Source organism: Myotis brandtii, unplaced genomic scaffold (assembly GCF_000412655.1).
Source record: "Myotis brandtii unplaced genomic scaffold, ASM41265v1 scaffold32, whole genome shotgun sequence".
NCBI classification, from domain to species: domain Eukaryota; kingdom Metazoa; phylum Chordata; class Mammalia; order Chiroptera; family Vespertilionidae; genus Myotis; species Myotis brandtii.
The window spans coordinates 12,659,740-12,681,676 of record NW_005362269.1 but is presented as its reverse complement, the minus strand read 5'-3'; positions in this window follow the sequence as shown (position 1 = coordinate 12,681,676).

Here is a 21,937-nt window from a genome sequence, read left to right as displayed (position 1 = left end):
ATCTTTTCTTTTGTTTTGCATTCCATGCTTATTTTTCTAGTAGAGGTGGAACAGGAGGGGAGGGGAGGATGGGGGTTTAATTAATCTCTCCGGTTTTGTGTGGCAATGGGAAAAAAGTTTTCCATAGCCCAAGTTAGAAATCCATGAATCGAATCCACACCAGTAATAGAAGAGTACTGAGATATATTCATTAAGTTCTTTGAGATCCTTAAAAGAAAAATACTATCAATAGCATGGGAGAAATATCAAGGGATCATGGAAGACAATGGCTATGAAAAAATATTTTAAGACAATAAGGAAATAAAGAACACTTTATGACAATTGCAGGCTGCCAGTCCTCTGACAATTGGTTCACAATCATTAACCTGAACATAGCCTCATCTAACTGCCCAGGAAACGATTGTTGTGCATTAACCTTGAATCTGAGCTCATTTGGAAACAAAGTCTCAAGATGCTAAGAAAAACAAAACAAAACATTTCTTCGCACAGCGCACAATACCTCAGTGTTAAAGACAAAACCACCCTTTTTCCATAGATGATGTATGAGAACATGAGACAGAGGCTTTACAATTTGGCCCTGAGATGTGAAGTACAATGGTATTCAGGTGCATTAAGGATGGATACTGTCACACCAAATTAGCTAATCAAAAGTTGCTTTGGTTTAGGAAATTGACACTCATTTATTAGCAATGTGTGGAGTCTACATAACAATCAAAGTATAATGTGTATGATCTCCTCTTTGCCACTGGCTCCCGCCTGGTGGCACAGACAGATGAGAACAGCATTTGTGTTTCATTTGTTTGTGTTTTTTTTTCACAGCTTGTGCCAAACCAATTGCCAATTCAGCAAATGCAACCACTCATAAGCCTTATTGATAGTAACTTGAGTAGGTGCTTGCCTCCATCCGGCAGACTTGAAGTGACTTGAGGCAAGTAATAAAACCATAAAAAATAAAAGATAGGATATTAGAAATGCACTTTAATTTCTCTATTTTAATTGCTGAGTAGAATGATATTATTTCTTTATACTGTGAGAGAAGTATCTTCTAGACAGTGGCTCCTTTATATATTCTACTTTTATCTTTTCCTTTATTCTCTTTTTAATTATTTCTTCTATTGTTGAACTATGAAGTTGAGTTTTAGGAAGCTGGGAAAGAAACATGATTCTTTAACAGACATCATAATACTGAAACCTCTTCAAAATATGAATTTTTACCTTTTTTTCTTCTCAAAATTCTCTCACAGTTTCCCGCTACCTCCTACCTGGTTATATAACAATTGCTTATTTAGTGTCTTCCATCAAGAGTGTTGATCTCCTGCCCTAACCAGTTTGGCTCAGTGGATAGAGCATCGGCCTGCGGACTCAAGGTTCCCAGGTTCGATTTTGGTCAAGGGCATGTTCCTTGGTTGCGGGCACATCTCCAGTGGGGAGTGTGCAGGAGGCGGCTGATCGATGTTTCTCTCTCATCGATGTTTCTAACTCTCTATCCCTCTCCCTTCCTCTCTGTAAAAAATAAATAAAATATATAAAAAAATAAAAATATATATATTAAAAAAAAGAGTGTTGATCTCCAGGAATTAATGGTCTTTGTTGCTTCATGCAAAGCTTTGCATATAGTAGGTGCTTAATAATCACTGATTGATTGAATTAATGAATGAATGAACACAAATATTGCTACAGTCAGTAATGAATACTAGAAAATGAATTTCTAAAGCTGCTTAGCACTGTCTATAATTGGACTAGGCATTTTCTAACTTTTGGAGATATGAGAAGCATTATAAATTTATCCTTTAGCTCAGATATTTTCAAATTTTATTTAATGTAACTCACAGTGCAAAATAGATTTTGCATTATGGCCCACTATCAGTGGTTCTCAACCTGTGGGTCGTGACCCCTTTGGCGGTCAAACGACCCTTTCACAGGGGTCGCCTAAGACCATCCTGCATATCAGATATTTACATTATGATTCATAGCAGTAGCAACATTACAGTTATGAAGTAGCAACGAAAATAATTTTATGGTTGGGTCACAACATGAGGAACTGTATTTAAAGGGCCAGAAGGTTGAGAACCAGTGCTTACATGCATACACACATACCTAAAGACATGAACCTATACAGGTACAAGCACATAGCAATATAGTTGGTTGGCAAAACTCTAAAATGACTCCTAATGAGTCATGCCCTTTGTATAATTCCCTCCTCTTTGTAGGGGCAACTCATGTGACTATGATATGATGCTACACCTTGATTACGTTACAGTATATGGGGAGGTTAATTTTTTTTCAGGTGTAATTAGAGTCTCTAACTCCTAATCAGTTGAATTCAAGTTAATGCGAGATTGTCCTGGTTAGACCTCACTAATTAGGTGATCCCTTTGAAAGAGGGTTTAGAAGTAGCAGACCCTCTTCTACTAGCCTTAAAGAAACTAGACAGCATTAATTCTACATCAAGGAAATAAATTCTTCCATCAACCACATGACTTTGGAACAAAAAGGGGTTCTGGTACCAATTTCAACTTGGGGGAATTTCCCCACACCACCAACTATCTGGGCATCCTATAATTCAACTCAATTCTGACACTATTTACAGGGAGATAACCTTTGATTCCACAGGTTAAGAGTTCAGCCATACACAGACACCCAGATGACAGTCACAAGTTCAGGTTGTCGTCTGGACTTCTGAGCAACTGGCTACAAATTGGAGGTTCCCAGGACCCCTTGTTTGGACTTCAGATACCAGTCAAAAGTCCAGGTTGTTATCTCAACTTCTGACCTAATGGCTATAAATCAAACAATGTCCCTTGGGTTTGCTTCATTTCCTACAGCACAGAACTCAAGCCATCCATTTACTCTCTACACTGCTGGTTATTTTAAAATAATATAACTCAGGAATAGGCAGAAGAGACGCAATAGGCAAAGTATGGGGAAAGGGCTAGGCACTTTCATGCTTTCTACAGGTACACCGCTTTCCAGGAATCTCCACCTGTCCACCACCAACCTGGAGGCTCTTAGAACGCAGGCATTTTGGGTTTTCATGAAGGCTTCGTTGCTTAGGCATGGTTGATTAAATCACCGACCACTGGCAATTGATTCAACCTCCAGTAGCCTTGCTGTCTCTGTAGGTCAGGGGTTTTTTGGAGAGAAACAAGAAGTTTGTGGAACAGGAATCAAAGCTCCAACCCTCAAATCACAGGGTTGGTTCTCCTGACAACCAGTTCCCTGTCCAAAAGTCGCCTCATTAACATAACAAATACATCTTTGTCACTCTTATCTTTTAGGAAATCCCAAAGGTTTTCGGAGCTGTGTGTCAGAAACAGGAAGACCAAATATATATTTCTTATTATGAATCATAGTACCACAGAAAAGAATCCCAAGACTATGTATGATAAGACCAAGCATCCCCTGCCACACCATTTCTGAAGCCTGTAAGATCCTGAAGAGAGGATCCAGCTAATCTGTGTCCCAACACTCAAACCATGGAAACTGAGATAATTAATGTTGTTTTAAGCCTCTAAGCTCACAATAATTTGATACAGAGCAGTAGAAAACTAATGAAATCTAACCTCATTTTTTCTTTTTAAAAAAGTGCTCTTCATAGTCAACTAAATTGATAGCATGTGAAATAAGTATGGGTCCCAAACCACATTTTGAAATCATAGTTATATCTTAAAGTTATTTTTTCCCATGATGTCAGGATATATTTATCCATAGAGGTACATTCTTTTGAATTAAAGAACTGTGGTTTTAGAAACTCTGCTAAACAGTAAAAGCCATTATCGACAATTAACAATCTTAGTTATTAATTTATGTGCTCACTTTCTAAGCATTTAATGCATGCCAACTATAGACCTGGTATGTACTTGGCATTGGTTCACAGTGGTGAACAAAATATATATGATTCTCACCCTTCAGAATTTATGTCTGGAGACAGACACAAATACAAAGGTAAATTTGAAAAAAGAAAAAAAGAAACAACCAAGCATATAATTACAATTTACTCAATAAATATTTATTAAGCATTATTTCAACTGCTGGATGTGTATTTATTTGGGGGGCTAATCATGGGAGAAATAAAGATGAACGTTATATAGTCCATATTTTGAAGGGCTACAGTATCTGGTGGGAAATGTAAGATTTGTAAATAAGTTCCATGATCATTATGTACTTGGTATTAAAACAGCAAAAGATATAGCACAGTGTGGCAAACTCTACCCAGTGGATTCAGGGAGGGCTTCACAGCAGAGGTGACATTTTATATGAATGGGCCTGCCAAGTATCTCCATGTGTGGAAGAACTTTCATGTAACCTTGTTACACTTCTTTAAATAATATTTTGCTTAAGGAATCGGGGTTTTGAGACAATTAAAATTATTTGATATTTTTTTAATAAAAAAAAAAAACCAGAAGTGTGACTGATATAAAACTATATCCCTGAAACACAAATTGAATTATATAAACTTGGTACTATCAGCACCAACAGAATATAGCTCAGTAACAAGTCAATTAAATTCTGCAGGGGTAGATGTAGGGAGAGATAGAGGATTAGTCCTAACAGTTTATTCTCTAAGGAAAGACTGAAGTAGAAAACATTAACCAAATGAAATGAAATTATAATAATTAACTGGGTAGGAAAAATCCAAGCTGGGCTTTACATGTATAATAATAAAAGCATAATACACTAATTAGACCAGACATCCTTCCTACAGATGTCCTTCCATCCTTCCGGACAAAGCTGGGGCTTTACATGTATAATAATAAAAGCATAATACGCTGATTAGACCAGACATCCTTCCTACAGATGTACTTCCAAAGCTGGGGCTACGAGGGAAGCCTGGGTCCTGGATACCAGAAGGAAGCCAGTGACGGCAGCCATGGGAAGAAAGGCCTACTCTGCACAAATTTCGTGCATCGGGCCTCTAGTAAAACATATAAAAGGACTGTCCTAAATCAAGCATTCACACTCAACTTTATGTAACACTAGAGGCCCAGAGCACGAATTTGTGCACCAGTGGGGTCCCTTCTTCTGGCCTGTGGGGATTGGGCCGAAACTAGCTCTCCGACATCCCCCGAGGGGTCCCGGATTGCAAGAGGGCACAGGCCAGGCTGAGGGACCACCAGTACACGATCAGGGCTGGGGAGGGACACATGAGGTTGGCTAGCTGGGAAGGGACCACAGGAGAGATCCACGGCCAGACCTCAGCAGCAAGATAACCTACTGGTCGGAGTGTCTGCCCCCTGGTGGTCAGTGCACGTCATAGCGAGCGGTTGAGCAGCCTTAGCATATCATTAGCATATTACACTTTGATTGGTTGAACAGCCTACTGGATGACCAGACACTTAGCATATTAGGCTTTTATTATATAGGATGCTCCTCTACAGCCCAGTCTGGATCGGTCCATCTATAATAATAAAATCGTAATATGCTAATTAGACCAGATGTACCTTCTGGACATCCTTCCGGACAAAGCCGGGGCTGTGAGGGAAGCCCGGGTCCCGGGTTCCTGCAGGTGGCGAGAGGGAAGCTGGGGTACTGGGTGCCAGAGGGAAGCTGGTGCCGGCAGCCGGCGGAAGGAAGGCCTACTCTTGCACGAATTTCGTGCATCAGGCCTCTAGCTTACTGATAAAAGAGGAACACCCTTCTCTTATGCTCTATTATTTTTAACACAGCAAATGCTGGAAAATGAGTAACCACAGAAATAAGGCCAAATGAACATCACACAACTTAAGCAATTTACTCATAGGGATCTCATTCTTAGGTCCCTTTTAGAGACCATTTATCCTTGTCTTAAACACAATTCTAATAAGCTATCTCGTTTGCTTTCCTAACCTAGGAAAAGTTAGAAGCACTTCATTGTGCCTTTCAAACAATGTTACTGTCAGCTTTCAAAGGCTTTGCATTTTATTCTATAAAAAAGAAGAAAGAATCTTTGATGTGGGGAGAAATTAGCTTTATCTATGCTTCAGAGAAAAATTCTAAAAAGAAAAAAGTCAGTGTCTCTTGCGAATGCATTTAATGATTTATTTCCAATGCACAGAAAAAATATTAACTAGTTGTTTTGCATTTGGTTAGGGCACTATTTTTCTGGTTGTACTCTGCTCCTTTGCAACAGAAAATGGGGTCTCATGAAGAATGTTATAATCATGCTCACCTCCAGAAATAATAATTTTTTATGTTATCAATATGCTTTGGTCAAGTTTTAATAATATTTAGAGGGGTTTTTATGTCTATCTTATTGATTTTTTTTAAAAAAAGGACTGTATTTTTAGAAAAGGTAAAATACCAGTTCAAAGGAATCACAGTGTAAATCATTAGCATCATAAAAATAGCCCTGTTTAAAGCTTAACTGGGTTCCAGTTTCTCCTCTGTAGACTAAAGACAACTCTAAAAAAAGAACAGCTGGATGCTATAGGCTTCAAGTATAATGACTGCTATCATTCGAACAAGTTAGAAAGCATGGGCAGCTATTTTAGACCTCTAACATGCCAATGTCCAGAATTTTGACCTGGATCAAAGATATGTAGCCAAACCTGAAATTCTTTTTTACAATAATCCCCAGTTACTCATGGTCTCAGGATCATGAATCATTTGATTTTCCTAGCAGATTTTAACTATTAAGAACTGTAAATATCAATTATGAAAAAAACGAAAGCACTGATATTTCAATTTACACAGTGTCCTGGCCATATTAAATTAATCATGCAGACCATCTTAGTCTATTTCACTGTATCATTTTCATAATAAACATAAAATTGTATATCTTATTTTGAATTCAAATAATTGTAGGCTGTGTAAAAATGGTTACAGGAATATTTTTTCTCCTTAAGTCTTTAAGCATAAATTTATGAACCAAGGCAAAACAGGATACATCTAAACCCAAAGATTTTATTATAACTCAATGTGGAACTAGTGTAACTTTGTTTTAGTGAAAGAAAATGTAAGAACTTGAAAGCAAAAGAGATGTTTTGTATACCTGAATGTGAGCTTGTCTTTTTCATTTAAATTATATATTACATTTGTTCATTCAGTCAAAATTTACTAAGCATCCAAAGTTTATATGAAAAAAAAACACAAATACATAAAATGAAAGAAAACCTGAAAGGTGGGTATTATATACACACTAGGGGCCCGGTGCACAAAGATTCATGCACAGGGCGGCGGGGGGAGGGTCCCTCAGCCCTATCTGCACCCTCTCCAATCTGAGAGCCCTCAGGGGAAACCTCTCCAATCCGGGAGTTTCTGTCTGTCTTTGCAATCATATGAGTGAATTGTCTGAGACTCCCAACCCAGTTTGGTTTGTTGCTCACAGAATAATAGAGGCATTTTTTTTTCTTTGCTTCATTGGAGGAGATTTCCTGGAAGTTTTAGGATATCTTCCCTTTAATTTTTCCTAGACACTTTGATTTTACTTATGTCTCTCACCTTTGCTTTCCCTCCATCCCCCACCGCAACAGAAACTTGCTCCAGGCTCACTTTGCTCTAGTGTCTAGGAGATCCATCTGCCACCAGAACTACGATTCCCAGCATTCCTGATGCTCCCTGCACTCTAGGCTTCCACTTCCAGTCCTGGGGCTGCCATCAAAACTACTATTCCCAGAATTCCTGGTGCTCCCTGCGCTGGGAGCGACCAAGGGAGCCACGGCCCCCTAAGCCTCCGGCTCTCCTGCTCTGCTCTCCGCCCGGCGACCAAGGGAGCCACATCCCCCCAAGGGAGTGATCGAGGGAGCCACATCCCCCCAAGCTGCCGGCTCTCCAGCTTCTTCTCTCCACCTGGTGCCTGTGTCTGCAAATTAACCCGCCATCTTTGTCGGATTAATTTGCATATCCACTCCTGATTGGCTGGTGAGTGTAGCGAAGGGATGGTCAATTTACATGTTTCCCATTTATTATATAGGATAGTAGTGGTGAGTCTCTCTCCAAGAAAGAGTCTATAGTTTGCCTTTATAGATTTTTTTTTAAATCTTCATCTGAAGATATGTTTTAGAGAGAGGAAAGGAGGTGGACGGAAGAAGGGAGGAGGTCAATGTGAAAGAGAAACATTGATTGGTTGCCTCCTGTACACACCACAGCTGGGGAGGGAACTTCAATGTGGGTATGTGTCCTGACTGGAATTGGCAACCTTCTTTTGGTGCATGGAACAATGCTCCAGCCAACTGAGTCATCCAGCCAGGGCCAGGGCTATAATAGATTACTTTTATAAAGATGAGGAATTTGTGATTTTTTTCATGATAAGGATCCAGTGAAATTGGTAGTTTGTTTGCTTATGATGCTTTGATACATCAGAGTGTATGAGACATCAGGGTGTATGAGAAATGAATTTTTTTCTCATTGGAAAATTTACTTTGGGAGAGTTGGCAGAAATAGTGCCCCAGGCCCACGCATCATGGCAGTCCTGCCCTCATTGAACATATAGATCTACTACTCACAGCTAGCTACCAGCTAAAGAAGTTGTATGAGGTAGTCCAGTACTTAAATTTCTTTGTGCTTTAATTTTTATCCCATGAAAAGAGATTATATTACTTGAGATTATTGTTTGGAGGATTAAATAGAATACTATTTGTACTGCATTTAGCACAGAGCATGGCACATGTAACTGTTTTATAAATACTGTTTATTATTAGTGGTAGTTTTTATGATAATAAGGCATCTGAACTCAAGTACTTTACAATTAGTAAGGAAACCAGGCACTACAGTGTACAGTGAGTAGCAACACTTGTACATTTATTCAAAATAAATCCAAACATATATCAAAAGATAAAGATTTTTTTTAACTCCACCTCTTCCCCTTCCTCCTTTACAATAGACTTTAGATCTTCATTAGTATAGCTATTATGGAAAATAGTATGGAGTTTCCTCAAAAAATAAAGAATCGAGCTATCATATTACCCAGCAATCCCTCTTCTGGATTCTATCCAAAAAATTTGAAAGCACTTATTTGTAAAGATGTATAAAAGGACACTATCAACAAAGTGAAAAGGCAACATGTAGAATGAAATAAAATTGCAAATGATATGTCCACTAAGGGATTCCTATCTAGAATATCTTAAAAATCACATTTTTTAAATGGGCAAAGGGATGTGAATATACATTTTTCCAAAAAAGATACACAGATGGCTAAACACATGTAAAGATGCTCAACATGACATCATTAGGTTAATACAAATCAAAACCACAATGAAATACCACTTCAACCCACTGCAATATCCACTATAAAAACAACAACAAAAAATAATAAGTATTGGTGTGAATGTAGAGAAAGTGTGATCCTTGCACATTGTTGTTGGAAATGCCAACTGGTGCAGTTTCTATGGGTAATGGTGTATTCTTCAAAGACAGTCTTCAAAAAATTAAACATAGAATTAGTTTGTAAACCAGAAATTTCACTTTGGGTTTTATACCCAAACTAACTGAAAGCAGGAACTCTATTAGATATTTGTACATCATTGTTTAAAGCAACATTATTCACAATAGCCAAAATGTGGAAACAATTCAAGTACCTATGAGTGGATAAACAAAATGTGGTATACCCACACATACACGTATACTCACTGTAGTTAAAATAGTAACTTTCCTATTATGTATCTTTTATCACAATACAATGATCAAACAAACACCTTACAAGCAATTAAACTCATTTAAGACCAGTTTAAATCTTTAGAATCACCCCACACTGATGCTTCTGTCACTAAGTGAACCTCAAACTCAGGGTCCTAAAGTGGTGGCAGGTGTGGTGAAGAAGGAAGGCTATATTTGATGTTGATTGTTTTTGCTTTTGGCTCTTCCTATTCTCTAGTTCTAGCTGTTCTGGATTAAAGTCCAGGAGAAGAGAAGAGAGAGACATCAGGGTATACACACACACACACACACACACACATTTCAGAGCACATACATATATTTCAGAGAGGGAGATGGAGGGAGAAGGAGAGATAGAAATGTCAATCATGGCAGAGAATCATTGATTGGCTGCCTCCTGTATGCCCCCTACTGGGGACCTGGGGATCGAGCCTGCAACCCTGACATGTGTCCTTGTGGAATAGAACCAGGGACCCTTCAGTCTGCAGGCTGATGCTCTATCAACGGATCCAAACGTTCTAGCGCTCAGGGTTGATTTTAATGGAACAAACCTGCTGATTCTTATAGGGACATGCTTCACATATCGTTCTGGCTTGCTCTCGTCTGACTGCTGGCGATGGCCTCTGTAGGTGTGTTGCATTCTCCCAGAATCAGCCTCTCACTCTGCTTGGCTCTGCTCACTTTGCAACCCTGTGGCAAAACTGCTGAGTCTGTAACTCAGCAAGTATCCAGGCGGGAAGTGACATACCAACCTCTCCTTTAACGTGCCTGTAATTTACTTTAAAATATTTCAGTGTAGGAATATTTCGGGGGGGGGGGGGGGGGGGGATATAATGGTTTGTGCACTGAATTCACTCTCTTGGAAATATTTGTTTACATTTGATCGACTCTAATCAGAAACGCATAGCCTACTGGAGGCTAGCTAGCATAGATGGTTTCAATCAGGGATCTACAGATGGATATATTTTTCGTTTATCAAAAAAGTAACATTTAAAATATGGGGTGGCCAAAATGTCTTCCCTTGCATAAACAGAATGAATCCAGACACCCTCAACGTGTAACACAATTAGACCAATGCTTTTAGGCTATGACAGCCATCATTCTCTCCTGCCCTTGCCTCCATGTTAAACTTTTGGAAGGATTCCGTTCCTTGAGTCGGTTAGAAAATGAGGGGACTATGCCATCAGAATGTTGCTGAAAACTTTCATGCGAAGACTTGCCCAAGGACCTAGTGGCCAGAGTCGGAGGTGCTCAAGCTCACAGAGAGAAGCGGTGACTACCTTTGTGACTGTTTGCTAATAAACGTTTGCATGAGTTGCAACATTTGTTCCAGGCACCTAATAGGTGTCCAATAGTATTTGTAGAGTAAATAAATTGCCACAGGAAATGGGGAAAAAACACACACACACACGACTATTTTTCATTTGCAAAAGAGGAAATGTAGCTGGACTGGAAATTGAACACACAGTAAACTTTATTTACAAAGTGGGGTTCTAACACAATGGGAAACCCGGCATGGAGAGCAGCTAACTGGATGGGTAGAGAGGTAAGTAAACACGTTCCTTGTTGCTTACATCCGTTTGTAATGGTGGAAGGGCTCATCTACCTCCTCCTTCCATTCCTAACCTCTTCTTGGAATTGGGAATAATGCACTCTCTGGTGGCACATTCCAGGGGACACCAAGTTAAGTATCTCCCTTGAGCCCAATTACACCCTCTTTCAAATAGGAGCCCTGCTATTCTCATGAAGTCACAGCCTCCCGAGGAATAGCAGCTGCAGCAGCAGCTGTGATGCTGAATAGAACCTTAAGTGAGTAGCCTAGAAGACCAGCGAACAATGAATGATAATAAACCAACTACAATTAGTAATAAAAGCCTTAAAATAACTGTACTCAGGAGACAGTACTGGTCATATCCTTGCTGTGTTCTGAAAATAATAGAATCGTTTTTTCACCGATGTAACTACAATGGTAATTAAAAGCTGATTTAGGATCAAAGGCAATCTCAAGGTTATAAATGTAAGTAGCTGGCTCTGAAAGTATAGGTAGGTTGCTCATGGCATCTCTTCATCTTAAAAAAATAAAAAAAGAAGTGGGATGGGGGTTTTGAAGAATGCTTTAATAAGTGAGCCAAGTCAGCTGACAAGTGAAGTAAATCACTCATTCAATACAAAATATTTTTCATGTCTAAAACACGTGGGGGAGAGCCCTGGCTAATGTGGCTCAGTTAACTGAGTATCATCCCACGCACTGAGAGGTTGCTTGTTCAATTCCCTGTCTGGGCACATGCCCAGGTTTCGGGCTTGATCCCCAGTTGGGGGCATGCAGGAGGCAGCCTCTTGATGATTCTCATAATTGATGTTTCTCTCTCTCTCCCTCTCCTTTCCTCTCTGTAATCAATAAAAACATATATTTTTAAAAAAATAAAAATAAAACATTTGGGGGAGAAATGACACAAGGTAGCATGGCTGATTATGAAGAGGGAATATTTTCATTGCTAATCACCATGATATAAGATGTGAAAGAAATGGGGAAATGGTGGTGAATGATGTAGGCAAAAGTAGTTGGATAATGCTACATGGAAGAGATGGCATTTGGTTAAACCCAGAAAGTCTCTACCTCTTGCTGTGTGGTATAAATATCTATTTATTTTTGCAGTTTTCTCTTTGTGTCATAATCATTTACTTTCCCAGATTTAAAAATTGTTTACTTGAAGAAATCGTCATGTCTAGATACAAACACAAAACCATAGGGGTGAGAATGTATCAACATCATGAAGAGCAATGTTTAAAAATGTTATTTTAGATTCAGTGCTTTGGAATTAGCATAATATTAAATGAGCAGGGAGTTCCCAAGGGAAGCATGTGGAACCCCATGGAAACAGTGACCAAAACACAGACAGACTTGTCCTCACAGAGTTCAAAGTCCAGCTGGAGAGCCAGACATCAATCCCCTAATGACACACATCCCATGTATAATGACAACAATGCTCTACAAGGAAGTCTAGGAGGCCACGGACTAGTCTCGAACAAATCCCTGAAAACACCAGGTGAAGGGGCCATGAGAATGGAGAAGGGAAGTGATATCTGCCTTCACAAAAAAAGTTCCATAGCTAAAAGTGGCATGGCATAGACAAGGGACTTACAAAAAGCCTTTTTTTTTCCTACAAGGAAAGTATTTTGAAATGTTTCTATTTTGTTAGATAGTTAAGCAGAAAAGGCAAATCTATGACAGGAGGATTTTCTCCTCCCTCCTGCGTGCTGCCAGAATCCTTTTATGAATTGAGACATGACCCCAGAATTCTACACCTCGCACTCCAGGAATTCACAGTGCGGGTAGCAGCACACTTGTTAGCCCTATCATAGAGGAAAGAAACAAGTCTTTATTAATTTGCACGTCCCCTAGGTCCAAGTTCTTTTCACAAGATAAGTGCTCAATAAACAATGAATCACTCAAACCATGAAGGAAGATCGTGAACTTGGACAGTGAAAAGCTAATAAGGCTGTGCTTCATTCATTTGTTAAAACTATTATTAGCCATCTAAAAACTGCTAAGCATTTTTTTTCAGGTTCTGGAAGATAGGGTCACATCCAGATAGAAAAAAGCCTTTAATCTTAAGGCGTATACATGCTAATGAGGTTGAAAGAGACCATAATACAATTATTAAATCAGTAAACAAACATAATAGATTGTGATAAATGCTTGAAACAAAAACGGAGTGTTGACAGAATAACATATGTAGGTCAAAAAAGCTCTTTCTCATTAAGTAATATCTGAGCCGAGATGTGCATGAAGGATGAGAGCAAGTCCACTTTGGGGAGCAGAGATAAAGAGCAGCCAGACACAGAAATCTCAGTTGAGAAGGATGCTCGTGCTGGCTGGACAGTGGTGAGCAAGCAGGAGGCAGGTGTCAGGGGGCTGGAGAGTTCAAGCAAGAGTAAACTCAAGCAAGACCTTTGAGATCCAGGTGAAGAGTTTCAGCTGACTTCTGACACCAAGGGGAAATGTATGAATGGTTTTTGGCAGGGAATGCCACCGTGGGATGCATAATTTACAGAGATCCTTCTGGAAGTTTGGTGGGGAAGGACATTGCAGAGGGGCCTGATAGCAGGAAAATACCCCCAGCACCAATGCTCATCTGGCTCTGTAAATAGAGACACTCTCTTTCTGTCCTGGCTGCGGGAGAAAAAGTAAAACTAACATGTTAACTCACTGAGGTGAAAATGAAACATTTGACAGAAAACGATTACGCCACGATTCTGTTACTTAACAGAAGCAAAATAAATTAAAAAGTGAATGAACAAATGAGTAAATCACACCCAGACATGAACTGAGACATTTATTTGTACAGGGCCTACAAGCATCATGGGTAGACCACAGAATACCTATCCCTAAATAAGATCCTTCAATTTGAACTATTACTTATAACAGAATCCTATCCCCAATTCCCATTCCATCAGATGAAAATTTTTATATTATACGGGCATATTGCTTTGAAAGCAATATTTTTCTTTTATCTGGCATCCAAATCATTATATGCTTCAGATTTTGCCTGATCTCCAAAGGAAACTCTTCTAATGATACTCTCTGATCAATGTCAAAGAATACACTATTTAATTCATCCCAGCTGTGACAATTTGTGCTCATTTCTCTCCTCCATGAATGCTGGGGCCAACTGATTCTCAACGTTGGCTTATGCCAGTGATGGCGAACCTTTTGATCTCGGCGTGTCAGCATTTTGAAAAACCCTAACTTAACTCTGGTGCCGTGTCACATATAGAAATTTTTTGATATTTGCAACCATAGTAAAACAAAGACTTATATTTTTGATATTTATTTTATATATTTAAATGCCATTTAACAAAGAAAAATCAACCAAAAAATGAGTTCGAGTGTCACCTTTGACACGCGTGTCATAGGTTCACCATCACTGGCTTATTCAATGCCATGATTTGACCTGGATCCCTGATTTTTTTTTACCTTTGCCTTTCTACACGCCCCCCCCATTTCTTACTTTGAGAGTGTACTCTCTTTGGCTTCTGACCTAAGCTTTCCTCATTAGCAGGCACTAATAAGTACTTAAAGCAGAAAGAAGACCTTGCGAGACTCCTACCTCTCTTAGAATTTATGTACTACCAGGCCCAGCATCCAACCCAAAGAATAATAGGAATCAAAATATATTTAGAGATTTGTCATCATACATACACACACACACACACACACACACACACACACACACACACACACACAGATTCTACTCAGGATATGCCTTACTAACTGAGCAAGTGCCCATAACGTTTGAGTCAAATGTCTACCTTTGTTGTTGTTGTTGTTACTCACTTGAGGATATTTTTTCCATCACTTTTGAGAGAAGAAGGAAGGGAAGGGAGGGGGGAGGGAAGGTGGATAGGAGGAAGAGAGGAAGAAAGGAAGAGGGAGGGAGAGGGAGTGGGAGAGGGAGAAAGAGATGTGAGAGAGAGAGAGAGTGAGAGAGAGAGGTGAGAGAGAGAGAGACATCGACTGGATGCCTCTCGCGCATGCCATACCAGATGCTGGGAGTGAACCTGCAACCCAGCTACATCCCCTTGACCAGGAATTAAGCCAGTGACCCTTCGGTTCATGGGCTGATGTTCTAATTATTTAGCAACACCAGCCATGACTCTCCACCCTTTTTTCACTGTATCCTCCATAGGGTAACTGGAATACTATGAGTACCCATATATTTAAAGCATTTATTGTGTTTCACTCCTACATGTTTTCTATGTGTTTCTGATTTAACCTTGATAACAAGCTCATAAGATGGCTTCCATTATAAATCCCATTTTATACATTGAGAAACTGTACCTTGCAGGTGTTAAATAGCTTGCCAAAAAAGTACAGTTAGAAAAATGGTAAATGGAATTTTTCTCAAGTTAGAACAATGGTAAAGACAGAATTCAACTGAAGCTGGCATTGTTCTAGAACCTGCACCCTTAGCTACTAGCTGGGTGTTACTCAGGAAAGAAGAAATGGAAACACTTATTTCTCCATGCTATCTACTATGCTTTCTTCGTATGTTTAAAAAATATAATTCCATGTCATAATATTAAAAAATGATTCTTAAGAAAAAGTTTCATGTATGAGTTGAAAATTTAATTATTAGTATACTACCTATTTAAAATATTAATAACAACATTAATTTTCCCTACAGGTTATTTAGGGATTTATATCAAACAGCAGGCCAGCTGTTCGAACTCTATAGAATCAATTCTTAAGTGTCTAAAACCCAAGTTGCTCCTTAATATATTCAATCAAATTTTGGTGTCAGAGCTAACTTCTCTCATTCCTGAGTGAATTATCTTTCTTTCTATCTCTAAACATGAGGGGGACATGTGTATTTCCAAACAAGATGTTGTAAAAATTGCAGTATATTGAAAATTCTGCTTCAAGCAAGGCTGGAAAACTCCAGATTCTTTAATAATTCAAACCCCTGTCTTCCTAGGTGGGCTTCGCAATTACAATAGAAAGTTAGGAAGCATGAAACTGCCTGGCTTCCCCAGGAAGCAGACTCTTCTTAGCATACCAATCAGAACATTTTCTTCTTTGTCTTCAATAGATCAATAATAAGGCTGCCAAACTATCTATCCAACAGAGGCCTCCATTCCGATTCACCCATGAGATGTCCTCAAACACAGCAGCCGATACTATCTGCAACTCATCAATTTCTTAGCTCCTCTGACCATAGTTTACATGTATCTAATATCAAGAGTCCTGACACCAAGTGTTTTACAGTAGAGCAGCTTCCTTTGGGATTTTATTTCTGTAAGTAAAATACTCTTTGGGAACTATTTCATTTTTCCTCAACTTGTTCTTTTTCCTAGCAACCCCCACTCCTCACACCAATCCCATAGACTTGTCATAGAGTTGAAGTATCAACTTTATCATAAAGTTTATTATCCATAGGTATGAACAAACAAAACCAAAATGCAAACAATGAGCTGAAAACCAAAACAAACAGTAACTTTGGAAATCTGTAGAAAGCATACATACACACATATGCACAAACAACCCATCCTGTGTTAAAGACAAAGGACCAAAAAAACTCATCAAAACCCCACCAAGAAATACAAAAAATGTCTCATGTGACGGGTTCAAAAGTCAGACATTCCCAAGAGTTTATTAAAAAGCAAAATGAATAACAATAGAAAATGATAAACTCCTTTTAGTTGTAGGATTCTTTATAGTTTTCCTCATGCTGTTTGTTGCATGTTACATATGCTATCTCGCCGCATTTTTAAACCCTTTAAACAAATCTAATGGAATGTGCAATTTGCCTCGGTACTATGTTGTGTTTCTATTTTATGGAAGAAAACTGTAAATAAGGTTAGATGTGCAAATAAGCAAAGTAAAGCATTTACTAAATAGGGGAAAAGCATCCATGAAGACAGCAAAGAACTTGAGTTTCCAAAAAGCACATAATTAACTATCGCTTGGAATGCTTCCAAAATCTTATTCACCAACTGGCTAACACTTAGGCTGAAATACCCTGGGTGACATGAACTCTCAGGGTAGGAATCGCCAGCTCTTAGAGAGTCAGCCTCATTAGGACATATCAGGTCTCCCTCCAATATGGACATTCTTTCTCCAGGACAGAGGTGTGACATATACCACAAAGGAAAAGGATGAATGGTCATGGGCTCATTTAACAAAACAGCCAAGGCAGAGTGGTTGCTGAGATTGAAAAAAAATGAGATTACACTCGTAAAAATTGTGAACACATAAAATTTAAACTTGATGGAGCCATAGGTGGTAGATTCTATATCTAGGTCTATATAAGGATATCAATAAATTTTTTTAAAGTGCTCTGTTATCATTAGTTCATTTAAACCACTTTCTTTGAACACTTACATGTCAGGCACTAGGGATTAAAAAAATGATTAAAACACTGTCTTCATCAGGAAGTAGCTCCTGGTCTAGAGATGAAGTCAATGTGTAGGAGGATTGTGATAAGTGGAAAATTGAGAGTGTGACGAAGGCCCCCTATAACGCAGCCTGAGAGGAGGGAAGAGCAGCTGTTGGTTGTTATTTTTTATTCTATAAACACACACATTTTTTCACATTTTTTCACATATTTACAAGCAGGAGGAGGGAAGAGCAGCTGTTGGTTGTTATTTTTTATTTTATAAACACACACATTTTTTCACATATTCACAAGCAACAAGAAAGGTTAGAATCCTAAGAATAAGAAAAATACTAAATGAGGTGACCACAGATTTGCATATCCTCTTAGGAACCGAATTCTCAGACACTTTGATTGGGTGAGCACAGTGACAGCTCATTTGGCTTAGGACACTCGTGGTGTCATTCCAGGGGATTACCTTTAGACGAGCTTCAACGGGGGCTGCTCTCAAAATGCCACCCAGAGCTGTTGGGATGTCTTTGGTGAATCTGGAAGACAAGAAAAGCATTGGTTAAAGCTATCAACTTATGACACAAAGGTAGCACTGAGAATAAGTGATAGGAAATATTCACACCAAAAAGATCTGCCCACGGAACACAGAGGATGCCAAGGAGAGAAGTGGACTCGTGGGTTTATCTCAGAGGTGACAGGTGTCTGCATTTCAGAAGCACCATGCTGGAGTGGGTGATGAAAAAGCTCTATGTGAATAAAACCAAGGTTCCCCATTCACCAGGAAACCTTGGGTTTCTTCTTTGAACTGAACCCAGTATGGAAAGCCTACTTTAACCTGAGAGAGCCAGCTTTGCTTCATTCTTAGCTGCTATTCCCATGAGTAATTGAGCAGATTCTAAAATGTAATGACTGTTCTTATAACCAGTAACAAACATGATATGGAAAGTAAAGAAACAATATTTTAAAAGAACAAATTGCCACATTTAACTTTTAATAATTTTGTTTTCCTACCAAAAGTCTCACAAGCTATTTATTTGTCTCTGTGTTGGGTGACTACGCATTTCATCATTTATACAGCGACTAGAGGTCCAGTGCACAAAATTTGTGTACTGGGGGGGGTGTACCTCAGCCCAGCCTGCACCCTCTCCAATCTGGGACCTCTCAGGGGATTTCTGACTGCCAGTCCGACATCCCTCTCACAATCCAGGACTGCTGGCTCCCAACCGCTTGCCTGCCTGCCTGATTGCCCCTAACTGCTTCTGCCTGCCAGCCTGATCACCCCCTAACCACTCCTCTGACAGGCTGATCGACCCGTAACTGCTCCCCTGCTGGCCCGGTCACCCCCAACTGCCCTCCCCTGCTGGCCCAGTTACCCCTAACTACCCTTCCCTTTAGGCCTGGTCCCCCCCACCCCCGCAACCGCCCCCCCCCCCCTGCAGGCCAGGTTGCCCCCAACTGCCCTCCCCTGCTGGCTTGGTTGTCCCTAATTGTCTTCCCCTGCTGGCCTGATCGCCTATAACTGACCTCCCCTGCCGGCCATCTTGTGGTGAACATCTTGTGACCACATAGGGGCGGACATCTTGTGTGAGGGCATGATGGTCAATTTGCATATTATCTCTTTATTATATAGGATAATCAGAAAGTCATTACCTGTCTTATATTTGGACTTAATTCAGTTCAGTGCAAAGGGATGCCATGGACAAACATTATGAAAGGTGCAACAGGAAACCCCATATATTGTATTAATATACCATGAGCATGACTTTCTATTGGGTTCAATTTTCCTTGAGAATCTTAGATAATTTACATACTACAACAACACACTTTTGAATCACCCTTAGTGTTGGTTGCAAAAGTTAAAAACAACAGCAAAGTTACATTTGGATCCTCTCCAAGCATAACTGTCAGAAGGAAGGAAGGTGACTGGGCAATATTTAGGAAAATGTACAAGTGTAGGGAAACCTGATGACTTTTATCAGGGGTTTACATTGCTTTCGGACTTTTCTGAGTTCTGATAGGCAATTAGATAAAAACTGTCAATTGCAGTAACTGGAAAATACTTAGGAAAATCTAATATTGGAGCTCTAAAACGTTTCTCACTGCATTAGAATTTCTGAAACCACTATCCCAAGATAAACAGCAGAAATGTAAAAGCAGATGTTTTGGTCCAAGGTAACTATACTCACTGCCAATGTTTAACGAATGTCAACTCTAGAGTGCTTTACTTCTTAGGCCTCCTGTTTTAAGAAGAAACCTGAGCCGTAGCCTGTTTGGCTCAGTGGATAGAGCATCAGCCTGCGGACTGAAAGGTCCCAGGTTCGATTCCAGTCAAGGGCATGTACCTTGGTTGTGGGCACATCCCCAGTGGGAGGTGTGCAGGAGGCAGCTGATCGATGTATCTCTCTCATCGATGTTTCTAACTCTCTCCCTTCCTCTCTGTAAAAAATCAATAAAATATATATTTAAAAAAGGAACCTAAAATCCTCTGCACTAAACTCTGTTTTGATGGACATGATTATTCTCTTTGCCTCTGAAAGAAATCCTATATAATAAAAGGGTAATATGCAAATATACCGAATGGCAGAACTGAACAACCAATCAAAGTGTAATATGCTAATGATATGCTAAGGCTGCTCAACTGCTCGCTATGACGTGCACTGACCGCCAGGGGGCAGACAGTGAACTGGTCGAGCAGTCACTATAACATGCACTGACCACCAGGGGGTAGATGCTCTGACCAGTAGTTTAGCTTGCTGCTGGGACTGAGTGAGATGAGCTGGACACGCCCTGGAGCCCTCCTGTTGTCCCTCCCCAGCCTGATTGTGCACTAGTGGGATCCCTCAGCCTGGCCTGCGCCCTCTCACAATCCGAGACCCTTTGGGGGATGTCAGAGAGCCAGTTTCAGCCCGATCCCAGAGGCTAATCCCCTTGGGAGGGCGCCAGACACAGGGCTCATGGCTGGTGAGCACTGCTGTGGCAGTGCGAGCCTCTTCCGATCAGGACTGATTGGGAGCAAGCCTGTGGCAGGCACAGTGGGGCCTGGATGAGTGGGAGCAGCAGGTAGGAGCTGCAGGTGGTATTGGATTTCGGGTTTTGGCCCGATCTCTTCAGGCCACCCAGAGGGACCCCAGTCATGCACGAATTCATGCACCTGGCCTCTAGTGTGTGTGTGTCTGTGTATATATATATATATACACACTAGAGGCCCGGTGCACAAATTTGTGGGGTCTGGTCAGCTGGGGGGAGGGGCTGTGAGAGGTTGGCTGGCAGGCCCCAGCCCCGATCAGGATGGGGAGGCAGATCGGGGCGGGTCCAGCCAGGGGGAGGGGCCTGGAGAAGACCCACTGAGCTGGAGCTGAGCATGGATCCCAGGCTTCCCAGGGAGGATGGCCTCAGTAAGGAAACAGAAACAACCAGAAGGTTCTGCAAACAGGCCCTGAGCCCCCTTTGGCCAAGCGGACTCAGAGCTGGTGTCTCTGTGTGTACATTAGACACAGCCTGGCACTCGCGTTTGTCTGTTGGTCAAATCCATTGCATTGAAAAACATGTTCCCCTTCTTCTCTTTGGGTCCTTACAACAAATACAGACATTTGGAAGACATGGCCCCAGTGACAGAGCCAGGCCCCACAATCACCTGGAATTTAAGCCTAAGACAACTGGGTAGCAATCTCCAAGCCACAGAACACACTGTTTTAGAGTCTCAATTCTTCCCTAAAATGTGCCCAGCTGCTCCTCTTTAGCTGGGATAGACTAAACTAAGGAACCAAAGACCGAGTTCCCTTTGAGGTGGGATCCACCAGGAGCCAGCTGATGGCAAGGCCCGCCACAGGCAGCTGCCTTCCCCCCAAGCTCGGTGTGCTCAGAGTCATTCCATTTCTGGTGGTGCCGGATCCTAGGCTGCTGGTCAGGTGGCAGGTCCACAGGGTTTCTCTCTGCCGCCTTCCTGGCCTCCTGAGCAGTACCCTCTGGCCCAGCACACCAGGCGGCTATCGCTAGAGCTGGGACCCGGAGAACGAAGGAGCTGGCCCACACCTAGAGGGACCCACAGGTGGCCTGGCCATGCCTCCCACTCTGCTTCTCAGTCTCACTCACGTGGATTGGGCCAAAGCCCGCTGCCCGAGACTGGCGCCACGTGGGGAGGGTTGCAGCAGGGAGAGGGCTGCCATGACCTGCCAGCCTTGGTGATGATAATCTCAGTGCCCAGCTGATTAAATTCGTCCCACAGAGCCTTCATCTCAAGCTGCACACGCACCCTGGCCACCTTCACATTCTTCTTTTCTGGCTCCTTGGTGGCGGCCGCACAACTGACCCCAAGGGCCCTTAGGCTCGGCAGGGGCACTGGTGGCGACCCCTGTGGCCAGTGCTTCATAGCACCGGTTGTTCCTGTTTTTCTGCCATAATGGTCGCTGGGCTTTTATTATATAGACTAGAGGCCCGGTGCACAAAAATTTGTGCACTCGGGGGGGGGGGCCCCCCAC